This window comes from Castanea sativa, chromosome 10, assembly GCF_040712315.1.
Source record: "Castanea sativa cultivar Marrone di Chiusa Pesio chromosome 10, ASM4071231v1".
NCBI lineage: Eukaryota > Viridiplantae > Streptophyta > Magnoliopsida > Fagales > Fagaceae > Castanea > Castanea sativa.
Genome location: NC_134022.1, coordinates 25,106,960 through 25,119,496, shown reverse-complemented (window position 1 = coordinate 25,119,496; position 12,537 = coordinate 25,106,960). Strand labels below are relative to the sequence as shown.

The following is a 12,537-nucleotide window of genomic DNA, read 5'->3' as shown; positions in this document are numbered from 1 at the left end:
GGTGAACCTCCTGGGAAGTCTCCCCCTCTCAATCCTCCGTGAAAACGGAGATTTAGAGAGTTGGTGCAACGCCCTACTCATGGTATCGTTGCCTAGGCCCCTAGAACGAAGCTTCTTACATCTGCGGGTTGGCCGGTCGTCCTCCTCACCGGAGGATGTTGCGCTGGTGGGGGAACATGACCTTGAACTGTACCCAACTTCCCTATCCTTCTCTGAGGAAGAACTAGACGAGGACGGGGAAACATTACGCTTTGCGCGGCGTAACTTCCTCTTCAAACGATTGATCTCCTTCTGCATGGATTTAGAACCCTCATCGTGAGTAGTGCTACCTCCTCCATGAGTATGGCTAGCGCCTGGGTATTCTGTATGGACGCTTCCCTCACGATCCCTACGATGTTCAAGACGTTCAAAGTGATCTTCCGGTTGTGATCCTTGTGACTCTGCATGGTGAGAGCCTAAGCCTGCCATAATATCCCTACCTCTTCTAGACTAGATTCCCACAGACGGCGCCAATTGTAAGTGCACAATTGCACACCGGCCCCCAGACGGTTACGGGCCCAAGGCCAATGAGCCTTAAACAATATGAATTTGTAGAGTGTGGGCTTGAAACCCAGGTTAGAAGTATGTGGGGATTAAATGACAAACTAAGGATTTCGAATACTTGGAAACAATAAGGAATATTGTAAATTGGCCTCCTCGGACGTAAGCCGAGAGCTATTCTTATATTATATCCCTTTCTTAGTCTTTTCTTTCTTTTTAGGTTACAAAAGTCCCTCCTCTTTCTGTCTTAAATTGCTCTTTATATACTACTCTTTTGAATGCTTTGTACACGTGTTGCCTCACCTTCCCCTTAGCCTAGATATTTCTTTTCTCAGTGCCTTTGAATAGTAACCAGAAGTTTCTCTTCCACTCGTTCAGTGTCACTTCCCCATAAATGCGGCCGGGGTGGTAGGTGCGGGGTCTTTAATGTGGAGGTAGCAGCCTTTATCTTTGACATTTCTTCAACACCGGTGCTTCTGGGGCGTTCTAGGGTTCACCCCTTTTAACCATTGGCCTTAACTGTGTCATCCCCTAACCTTTACTATGAAATCCCGAGTTCTTAGGTGCTCGTCCGAGGGTAAGTTCACCCTCGGCTGGATCCTCGTATCCTCGGTGTATGGGCCGACCCATAGCACTAACAACTTCCAAACCCAGGGTCAGGTCGGCCTTCCTTAACACGGCCCAAAAGGCCCACGTTCCCATTAGGATCTTTTACTGCCCACAGATATATTAGTTTTTTGTTTTTGGTCCAGCTGCTGGCTCTTATCGGGTTTGTTTGAAGTTCTTCGGTTGTTGCGTTGCTGCTCTCTGAGCTTTGTTTAATGTTTACGGGTTGTTGTTTGGAACTGTAGCCGTGTTGTGTTTGTACTCTTTATATTTATCTAATAAAACACTTGTTATGCAAAAAAAAAAAAAAAAAGTTTTTTGTGAAACCATATTACAAAATTAATAACTCAGATGCTCTTCGCGGGAGCAAGCTGTGAGAATTTTGGACAAAACTTGATAAGATATTGTAAATACTAAGGCCCTGTTTGGCGAGCAAGTTTTAATACATATTTTCACATTTTAAACAGCCTTACACATATTTTAACATACTTTTTCACCTACACATATATTAAAAACACTTAAACAACATTACTCAAATTTCTCTGGACCTAAATAATTAATTGATCCGTCCGGAACTGGAAGCATTTCACGAACAAAGAAACTTTTCTGAAACTGCCAATCGCAACTACGGCTTACGTAATGGGATATCATGTTGTATTTTCATAATTATTACCTTTCAAATTCTAGCAGTACCACACATATCGAAGTTGGCAGAAATTAATTAAATCGAACATCCCACAACCTTATAAATATAGCTGCACCTGGTTAGCAAAAAAAATGTATATATAGTTGCACCTAACTTGCATATGCTAATTGGTGTGATGGTCATTCTATAAATGCTTGTGAGGTGTAGGAGGTGAGGATTAGGGTTCAAGTCTCTAGGAGGGAGTTTCACACACATATATACTTAAATTATACTAGAGTAAAATTCTATCTTATATAAATAAAAAATAAATAAAAAACTTGCATGCGCCAATATTTTATAGATAATCTGGCTTTTTTGTATTTTGACATTAATTTGCAGAGTTAAGATTTTTTTTAGAACTTTATTTTAAGAGAAAAAGATTTTAATAATTTCCTTGTTGTTCTATTACAATTTATTTATTATTTACTTTGTCAGTTCTCGTGATGACTCTGTGGTTCCATCCAAACTCACTGCCCCACAAGTCATTGAGTTATCCAACAAAATAGTATATTATTTTATGCTAATGTTGTCCAATAATTTTTTTTTTTTTGCTAACAATTCCAATAATATTTGTAACATAGGCTGAGACGAACATATATTTTGTGTACAAATAGTGAACATTTCCTTTACTTATAGTTGTAAATTTGTAAGTTATAGCATCTTAGGGCAGCAAAGAAAGTGAGAGATGGCAGCCGCAATTATGGGATTTCAAGTGCATGGAATGTTTTGAGGGATTCAGATCCTCTAAATTTTCTAGGGTACTCTACCAAATAGATTTCGTTAAATCTTAATCATTCTTTCTGAATTTAATGGTTTAGATTCTGTCATGTCAGCATTTTATTAACAATAATCTTAATTTTTTTATTTGCAATATTATTTTATTCTTTTAAAAATATTATTAGTCGAATGCTGACAGAGCAGAATTAAGACCATTAAATTATTAAAAAATGGTTAAAATTTAAAGAATTCTATTGGTGGAGTACCCTAAAAAATCTAGAGGATCTGAATCCTGTTTTGAGAAGACCCTCCCTTTAGCACAGCTTTGATCACACTAAGAGCACTCTTTCTTCTGTTTTCAAGGTCTCTCTCTCTCTCTCTCATACGAAGCTAGCTCATTATATGCAGGGCTATGTGTGTTGTACTTTACACATACTGTATTTTGAAGTCACCTTTTCGAGTTATAACAACAGAGTGTGTGTAAAACATACTGACACGTATAACAGGATTTTCCTATTATACATATTTTTGAATCCAAAAGAGGACTTGAAACTTGAATTAGTCGCAAACTTTTGTAACAAATTTTGGATTCAGGTTGATGTCCCTGAACTTGAGTCAAATTTCAGAAAGGATTTTACATATTTAGCATTATAAACACTGATAGAGAAAATCGACTTATATATGGCAACTGTAGCAGTAGAGAAGATTTTGACCAATTTCTGGTTTTGATTTTCCATCAAAATTTAGCTTTTCAATTCATTAATTCTGGCAACTATATTTAGGTATGGATTTCGATCTACTGCCATCCTATCAGATAAAAAGTATAAACATATTGAATTGTTGGAATGAAAGGTTAAGCTTTTTAACTTTTCATCTCAACCATTCAAAAGGTACTGTATCTCGTGCAACATTTGCATGGGATAGATAAATCCCTTCATCTGATAGGAAATGTTTTCATAAGCAGCCAGTCTTGAGAGATCTGCGACAAGTTCCACTGCGAATTGAGGTTTCCAAAACCATCAAGATCGCTTCTATGAAAATATTGGATGCCTTTGTTGACTCGGTGTTTGAGTTTGTTGACCAACCATTGCTTCCATCTCAGGTACGTACCACCCCTCTCATTTTAGGCATCATTCCCATGCACAAACAAGTAATTAAGCTAAATATATATAGCATATCTCAATAGTGTCAAATTACTTGCAGAGTAACTTTGCTCCAGTAGATGAGTTGAAAGAAGCCCTTCTGATCATTAACATTGAAGGAAAAAGTCCAGATAATTTCCCAGAAGGTATCTACATCAGAAATGGTATGTACTAGACCTTTACATATATTATTTATTACCCTCCATTTCCTGATATAGCTCCTTTTACACTTAGAAATGTCATCAACATCCACAGATGGACTTGTCCGTCCTTGTTGCCTATTATAATGGCAAATAATACATAAAAAGACAACGCTGAGAATAAATATATACTGGAAATCTTTTAAATATTTTGTATGGATGTGTAGTGTAGGTAACTATGAAGTTTGAACATGGCGCATATATTAGACGTTACTCCTAGAAAATACTGGCATACAAAACAAATTGGATAGGAATCTTGTTGATTTTGGATTATTGTATGTATATGGTAACCCAAGGCTGACGTACAATATTGTATATTTTATGGGATGAAAGCAAAACTTTTCGACCAACAAACTGCGATAAGTTTCTCAAAAAAAACAAACAAACAAACAAACTGAGATAAATTCAAGCGGCAAAGAATAAAAATAGTGGAGTATTATATTTAATAAGCATTGAATTATCCGGGCCTATAACCTTGTATTATATGTACTGTTAGAAATACTGAATTGAATAATATTGTATTTCTCACTAAAAGAATATACATGAGTGCCTTTATATAGGAGACATATGAGTGCAGTACAAGTAAATATGAGTGTAGTACAAGTAAATATGAGTGTAGTACAAGTAAGAGTGCTAAACAAGTAAACTAGTTGGGCCTAAAGCCCACAACACTATATATGTTAACAGCCCCCCTCAAACTCAAGGTGGATGTGAGACCAACTTGAGGTTGTCAACCAAAGTACGAAGGCGTCCCTTAGGATGTGACTTGGTGAAGATATCTGCAAGTTGATCTGTAGAGGAGACTGAGATTAGCTTGAGAGCACCATGGACAAGATGATAACGGATAAAATGACAATCGATCTCGATGTGTTTAGTCCGTTCATGGAAAACATCATTGTGAGCAATATGAATGGCACTTTTGTTGTCACAATAAAGAGGAGTAGCAGAGGATGTCGACACATCTAAGTCTTTGAGAAGCCATCGTAGCCAAAGAAGCTCGGAATGCGATATCGCAAAGGCACGATGCTTTACGCCGGTACTAGAACGGGCCACATGAGTTTGTTTCTTGCTTCGCCAAGAAATCGAGAGAAGAACCAAGAAGAAAGCAATAACCGGTGGTGGACCCGCGATCGGTGGGATCTCTGCCCAATCGGCATCGAAATGCACGGAGAACAAGAGGAGACTGAGCAGAGTAGAAAAGACCATGGAAGAGAGTACCCTTTAGGTACCGAAGAATGTGCAGAACAGCAACATAGTGAGTCGATCGTGGAGCAGACAAATATTGGCTCACCTGGTGAACGGCATAGGAAATGTCTGGACAAGTAACAGTAAGATAAACTAGGCTGCCAACTAAGCATCTGTAAAGAGAGGGATTAGACAATGGTTTCCCCCCTGAGGGAGTCAGATGCGCATTAAGCTCGACTGGAGTGTCAACAGTCTTGCTATCAGTGAGTCCAGCTCTAGACAAGAGTTCAGAGGCATACTTGGCTTGAGTAATGTAAAGTCCATCTGTAGAATGAGTGATTTCAAGACCCAAGAAGTAGCTGAGATGTCCAAGATCTTTCATCTCAAACTGCTGACTGAGAAAATCTTTGAGTTCTTGAATGCCACTGAGGTCATCACCAGTTATGATCATATCATCCATATACAGGAGAAGTAAAATAGTGTCTTTGTCAGTGCGACAAAGAAATAATGCAGAATCATAATGACTGGCCATGTAACCCAAACGAGAGATGGTAGAGCTAAACTTGGCAAACAAGCACGTGGAGCTTGTTTAAGGCCATAAAGTGCACGTCGAAGGTGACAAACCTTGTTTGATTCAACAGAGAGACCAGGAGGAGGTTGCATATAAACTTCTTCACTCAAATCCCCATTAAGGAATGCATTTTTGACATCCATCTAGAAAAGATCCCATTTACTGGCAGCAGCAACAGCTAAAAGGGCACGAACAGATGCGATACGAGCAACCGGAGCAAATGTCTCTTCATAATCAATCCCATACTCTTGTGTAAAACCTTTTGCAACAAGACGAGTTTTGTAGCGCTCAATGGACCCATCAGAGCGAGTCTTAATCTTGTAGATCCACTTACAACCAACCACAGATTTCCCAGGGGGGAGAGTGACCAAGTCCCAAGTATGGTTTTTAGATAATGCATCAAGTTCTTTTTTCATTGCAATCTGCCATAAAGGGTCAGTGGAAGCCTCACGATAGGTGTGAGGCTCGTGCAATGTAGCAAGGGTAGTGTAACAATGATAGTCAAGTAAATGTGCAGGAATGGACCTTACCCGAGTTGAGTGACGAGGTGGAATGTCTTGTACATGCTCTTCAGGCGGAGCAGGAGCAGGGGAACCAGGATCAAGGTTGGGTAGCTCGTCTTCGACCTGTTCATCTTCCACCTGTTCATTAAAAGGGGAACTAGGAAAGGCATCAAGGATTTCTGGTGGTTGGACAGAGAAGTTAATAGGAGAATCAGAAGCAGCTACAGGAGGATCAGGATCAGCTATAGGAGGGTCAGGAGCAGCTACATAAGGAATTTGCGTCTCATCTGGAAATAGATCTAAGACAGAAGAGGAAGATAAAGAAGCACGGAAGTGAGAGAGCTCGACAAAGAGGCGATGTTCCCAAAAGACAACATTGCGGGAGACACGAAGACGATGAGAAATAGGATCATAACACCGATACCCCTTTTGAGTTTCGCCATAACCAAGAAAACAACAAAGTCTTGACCTAGGCTCAAGTTTGTTATGCTCATATGGCTGAAGAAGAACGAAACAAGCGAGCGGGCGAACGAGCGTAGGTGGTGATAGTGGAGATGACCCAAAAAGGCGCTCATATGGAGTTTGATTTTGGATGACAGACTCGGGAATGCGATTAATAGTATGAACGGCATGAAGAGCGGCTTCGCCCAAAAAGGAGCGGGAACTTTGGCAGAGAAGAAGAGCACGAACAGATGTCAAGAATATGACGAAGTTTTCGTTCGGCTCTACCATTTTGCGAGAGGTACCTGGACAAGTTAGTTGATGAACAGTGCCATAGGAATGCAAAACAGCTTGGAAAGCATATTGAGTGTACTCAAGAGCATTATCAGATCGAAAAATTTTGATACGTTTAGAAAATTGAGTTTCAACCATCTTTGCAAAATTAGAATACACTTGCAATAATTCAGAACGATGTTTCATATTAAAGATCTAGCTATAGCGAGAGTAATCATCAACAAAGACAACAAAATATCGAGATCCACCAATACTAGAGACAGAGGAAGGTCCCCAAACATCAGAATGAATAAGGTCAAAGATATCAGTGGATATAGATTCACTAGAATTGAAAGGCAAAACTGGTTGTTTTCCTAATTGACATGAAACACAATCAAAATTTTCTGTAGACATTGAACCTAGCAAACCTCTAGAAGCCAATTGTTGTACACGGGAAGAAGATGCGTGACCAAGTCGAGCATGCCAAAGAGCAAGAGAAGGAATAGAGGAAACCTGAGCAGGCGTCAATAGAAACAGGGAGCAACAAGTGGAAGACGAAGGTTGTCCACGGGAAACATACGCCCAACTCGGGACCGGTCCCTAGCTCCTGTCCCGTCCTTGGATCCTGCACAATACACCCAGAATAATCAAATATGATTCGATAACCCAACTCAGCTAATTGTCCCACAGAAAACAAATTGTAAGAAAGGTCAGGAACATTAAAGACCCTAGAAACGGAGAAGTTGGAGGTTGAAACGGAACCTATATTATGACTAGACATTGTGGAACCATTTGCTGTGCGAATAGTAAGAGGGTGTGGTGCAGGTTTAAGTTCAGAAAATAAGGACGAGTGAGGTGTCATGTGATTGCAACAAGCAGAATCCATAAGCCAAGAGGAAGGAGACATACCGGACAAAGCTGAGAGAGAAGAGGAATAAGATGCATTACCAACCATATGAATGACATTGGCGATGATGTTTTTAAAGTCATCTGTGGTCATGGTGAAAGTGTGACCTGAAGACTTAGACTGTGCAAAGACGGGAGCCATTGGTTGGACACTCTCAATGTTAGCAATAGTGGCAGAAGAACTTGAAACAGCTGATTTATTGCGCTAAAAGCAAGTCTCAATATTATGGCCAAAACGTTTGCAAAAATTACAAAAGCGTTTACTAGATTGTCTGCGATGATTGTTGCAAAAGGAAGAAGACCTGTCCTTATGCTTCATTTAGAAGCAAAATATGCAAAAATGGATTGCAAAAATGAAATCTACGCGAAAAACTGAGTAAGGAGAACCTGGGCCGCAAAAAGTCAACTCCAGAAAAAGTCAACGGTCAACGGTCAAAGGTGACGTCAGCAGCGCGCTGGAAGGTGACGTCAGTGATGACGTGGCAGGATGACGTGGCAGATGACGTGGCAAGCTGACGTGAGCAGCTGACGTGGCAAGCTAACGTGAGCAGGATCAATCTGGCACGTGGCGGCGAGTGAGGGCGCGTGGAGACTCCGATGACTGTGAGGTTTTCACGAACAGGTAGATCTGAGCAAGACGATCTTCTTGGTACCTTCGAAAAATTTTTCGGAGCAATATTCACGGCGGTGCCGGAAAAGGCAGTGGTCTTTGCAGTGTTCGAACTCCCCAACGGCGGCTGCTACAGGTCCGGAACCTGAGGACGATGTCTGGAAGACTCGAAGGTTCAACGGCGAAAGGCTGTGGCAGTTGTTGTGACAGCGGAAGCAATATTAAGAATGGAGTTACACCAATAAAGACAAGACTGCGAAGAAAAGGTCAGAGCAGTGGCTCTGATACCATGTTAGAAATACTGAATTGAATAATATTGTATTTCTCACTAAAAGAATATACATGAGTGCCTTTATATAGGAGGCATATGAGTGCAGTACAAGTAAATATGAGTGTAGTACAAGTAAGAGTGCTAAACAAGTAAACTAGTTGAGCCTAAAGCCCACAACACTATATATGTTAACATGTACTATTTGCTTGTACTTACTATAATCCTGATGCTAATAGTGACAGAATCAAGTTTTTAGTTCATAACAAATTAAGTTTATTCTAAAAATATTAATTAATATGAGTAATAAGTTTGATAAATAATTAAACCCGAAAATTAGACTAAATTACAAATTTTTTTTTACTGTTTAGGGTTGTTTTCATTTTGGCCTGTAACATTTGGTTATGTTTTTGAAAGTTTACTGTCATCTATCTCTTATTTAGTCTCACTCAAGTGTCAGATGAGTCATCGAAAAATGACGCGGTATTAGTCCAAGGTCAAGAGTGTGGCTTAACAACTAACTTGAGAAGTAAAAGTGTGGCTAAATGATTCATTTAACTTTGATTAATTACAGGACCAAACGCCCTTTTTGGAGGACTGAAAATGACTAAGTCCATGTTTGGAAGCTCAAGTCACATTTGGGTGGAAGGAGAAGGAATGCTTCATGCTTAATTTGTATATTAAGAAAGATGGTGATGGGGACTGGAATGTTGTGTACAACAAGAGACATGTTGAAACCGAAACATTCAAGCTAGAAAAGCAAAGAAACAAACCGTCCTTTCTCCCAGCCATTGAAGGCGATTCTGCGGCTATTTTGTTTGCCTATCTACTAAATTTGGTAGGCAAATCAATTTTAAGTCATTTTAAAATAAGTAGCTTTTTTTTTTTTTTTTTCAAGATTGTCATTTTGGATTAAATATTGATTCAAACTAATAGATTATACATTTCCCAAAGCTAATAGCCATAAAGTGCACACACTTTTATTATTTATGTTGAATAAATTGCAATTTACATCTTTAAAATTTGAGAAAAAATATAAAATTTCCGTTAGAATGTATATATTAGAATAAATTTAATCATAGCCCATAACTAAAATTTGCAAGAAACTTGTGAGATAAAAGCTTTAGCTAAATTGTTTGATAACTTTGATTTGAATTTTGTAGTTGAGGTTTGGCAAAGTAAACAAATACATAAGCAACACCAACATATTCGAGCATTCAGGGAAATTCTACTCAATTGCAGAAAATCATATGCCCCAAGAGATTGACATTTTAACACTAAACACTTTAGGCAATTGGGATGTCAATGGATCCTGGAAACGACCTTTTACCAGCCACCCAAAGGTGCCTCTCTGCATAAGTATTCAAAAACTATTGAACATTCACTTTATGTTAGAGCTACATAAATTTTGTTTATTCCATTTGTCTTCCTGGTACAGAGAGCTCTAGGTTCTGAAGAGCTTGCTATAGTTGGGGTCGATGCTACCAAACCTTTCCTTGAATTGGGAGTGATTTCTGGTATATATGCTCAAAAATAATATTTCTTCTGATCCTTGTAAAGTGTTGACAGTTTAATGAGCATGGCCTATTTCCCTTTTTTGAAGCTGATGGAAAGAAATTGATTCACAAAGTGGATCTCAAACTGGATAGGTGTAGCATTTGTCAGGACATAGGGCTCACCCAAAGGTAAGTTAGTGAGCTTAATTACTTTGTATGAGACTGAGTTTTGAAATATTTCGTGCCAAATAGTAATTAAAATCAAACAAGTCCTAATAATTTGTGCTTTTGATTTGCAGGTACAATGTGATCATGGATTTTCCACTAACTATAGACATAAAAAGACTAATTAGCGGAGGCCCGTGAGTGCCCTTGTCCTTTGAATCCACTTTATAAAATGTAAAAGCATCAATATATGAGTAAACAAAAATTTAAGCAACTTTTCAATTATGTGTAGATTAATAAAGTACAGTAAGGAAGAATATGCAAGGATTGGGATAGTCCCTCGTTATGGTGATTCGGATTCAATCCGGTGGTTTGAGGTGCAACCCAATTACATATTTCATATTCTCAATTGTTTTGAGGATGATAATGAGGTAAATTATATAATAAGTTTTCTTAAATTTTTTTTTAACCTTTACTATCTTTCATTAAGATCAATCATGATATACAATTGACTTATTGTTTTAAAATTTTGTTTGTACGAGGATGAACAGGTTGTAGTGTGGGGGTGTAGAGCCCTTGATTCAATCATACCAGGACCTCATAAGGGTTTGAATAAATTTGAGTGGTTTTCCAAAAAATTTAAGCCTATAAATTCAATTGAAGGAGATATTAATAGTTCACAAGAAAATGGATTATTATTTTCTCGTTGCTATGAATGGAGATTAGACATGCAAACTGGAGAAGTTAGGGAGAGAAATCTGACTGGAACTGAATTCTCTATGGATTTTTTATGATCGATGAAAATTTTACAGGTATTAATAATAAGTATGGGTATACCCTAGTTATTGATTCTATCGCAAGCTCTATCTCAGGTAACTATAAAGAATTTGCAATTGTTCCTCATAAACAGTTACTAGAAATTACCCTTATATATCAGTATCATTAACATGTTATTAAATATGAATATGTAACTTCTCAACTTGATTATTCCAGGCTTGGTAAAATTCGGAGGTCTAGCCAAGCTAAACCTCGAAGAACTAGACACAAGATTTTCTTTGGTAAAGAGTCCCTTCACATTTGTCTATCTCTTATTTTTCTCTATATTCTATGGATCAATGTTAATTTGATTTTCCAACGTTGATTCGATGACACTAGAGAAAAAGACATAAAGAGGAGCTGATAAAAGTAGAATATCATATGTTTGAGGAGAACACCTTCTGTACTGGAGTTGCCTTTGCCTCCAAAGGAGTTGGTTTTGAAGAAGATGATGGTTGGATCATCACTTTTGTTCACAATGAAGACACTGACATATCTGAAGTAAGTCAAGTTGGTATCTTGCAATTGGCTTATTGGGAATTTTCTTTATGTTATTATAAATTGAAAGATAAATTGTTCTCCTTGCAGGTCCATATAATTGATACAAAGAACTTTTCTAGTGAACCAGTTGCCAAAATTAGATTGCCATGCAGAGTTCCGTACGGTTTTCATGGGGCTTTCATGACAATGTCATTGTGAAATTAATTAATAGAATTATAAATTCATGATTACATATTTTGTAAATATTGTTATATTAGGGATGATGATGTTTGATGTATTAATGAAAAATTTATGTTTATGTATATTTTGTTAAACTCTCTTGCTTACTAAAAAAGAAAATTTTTGTGTTTTGAGGTGTTTAAAGGTATGTTTGAAACTAACGGAAATGGGAGGAAAAATCACAAAACAGAGAATTAAAAACTGAATATTCTCATTAAAAATAAGAGTGATTACAGAAGCTATATTTATACTAATCTGTACAAGTGTGAAAGCAAAATAACTAACCAAAACAGAATTAACAACCTATCACACGTGTTGTCACTTAAGTAAATATCTAACTACACTAAACTACATGCCGTATAGAAACTACTTCTCATTGTTGTCGTTTTGTCTATGCTCTGCTATTGATGTGTCTGCACTGTGATCACTGTTATGGCCTCTGATCTTGCTAGCTTCTCCTCTGCTCTTGCTACCAATTCTATTAGCTTCATTTATACTCTGATACTCCCCCTCAAGAGCAGCTGGTGTATGAATGTTAAGCATTCCCATTTTGCAAATGAGACTTGAGAATTGATTGAAACTTAAGGCTTTGGTAAGCAAGTCAGCCAATTGACAATTAGTCCTAACATGATTCAACTTAATCACCTTCTCTAAGACCTTGTCCCTCACCACATGGCAATGGTCTCTATGTGT

The 12,537-nt window shown here is 38.1% G+C and overlaps 1 pseudogene; it reads left to right on the top strand.

Moving 5' to 3' along the window:
• Positions 1-11,823, top strand: part of LOC142612278 (carotenoid 9,10(9',10')-cleavage dioxygenase 1-like) — a 34,546-nt pseudogene extending 22,723 nt beyond the window's left edge.
• The last annotated feature ends 714 nt before the right edge of the window (positions 11,824-12,537 follow it).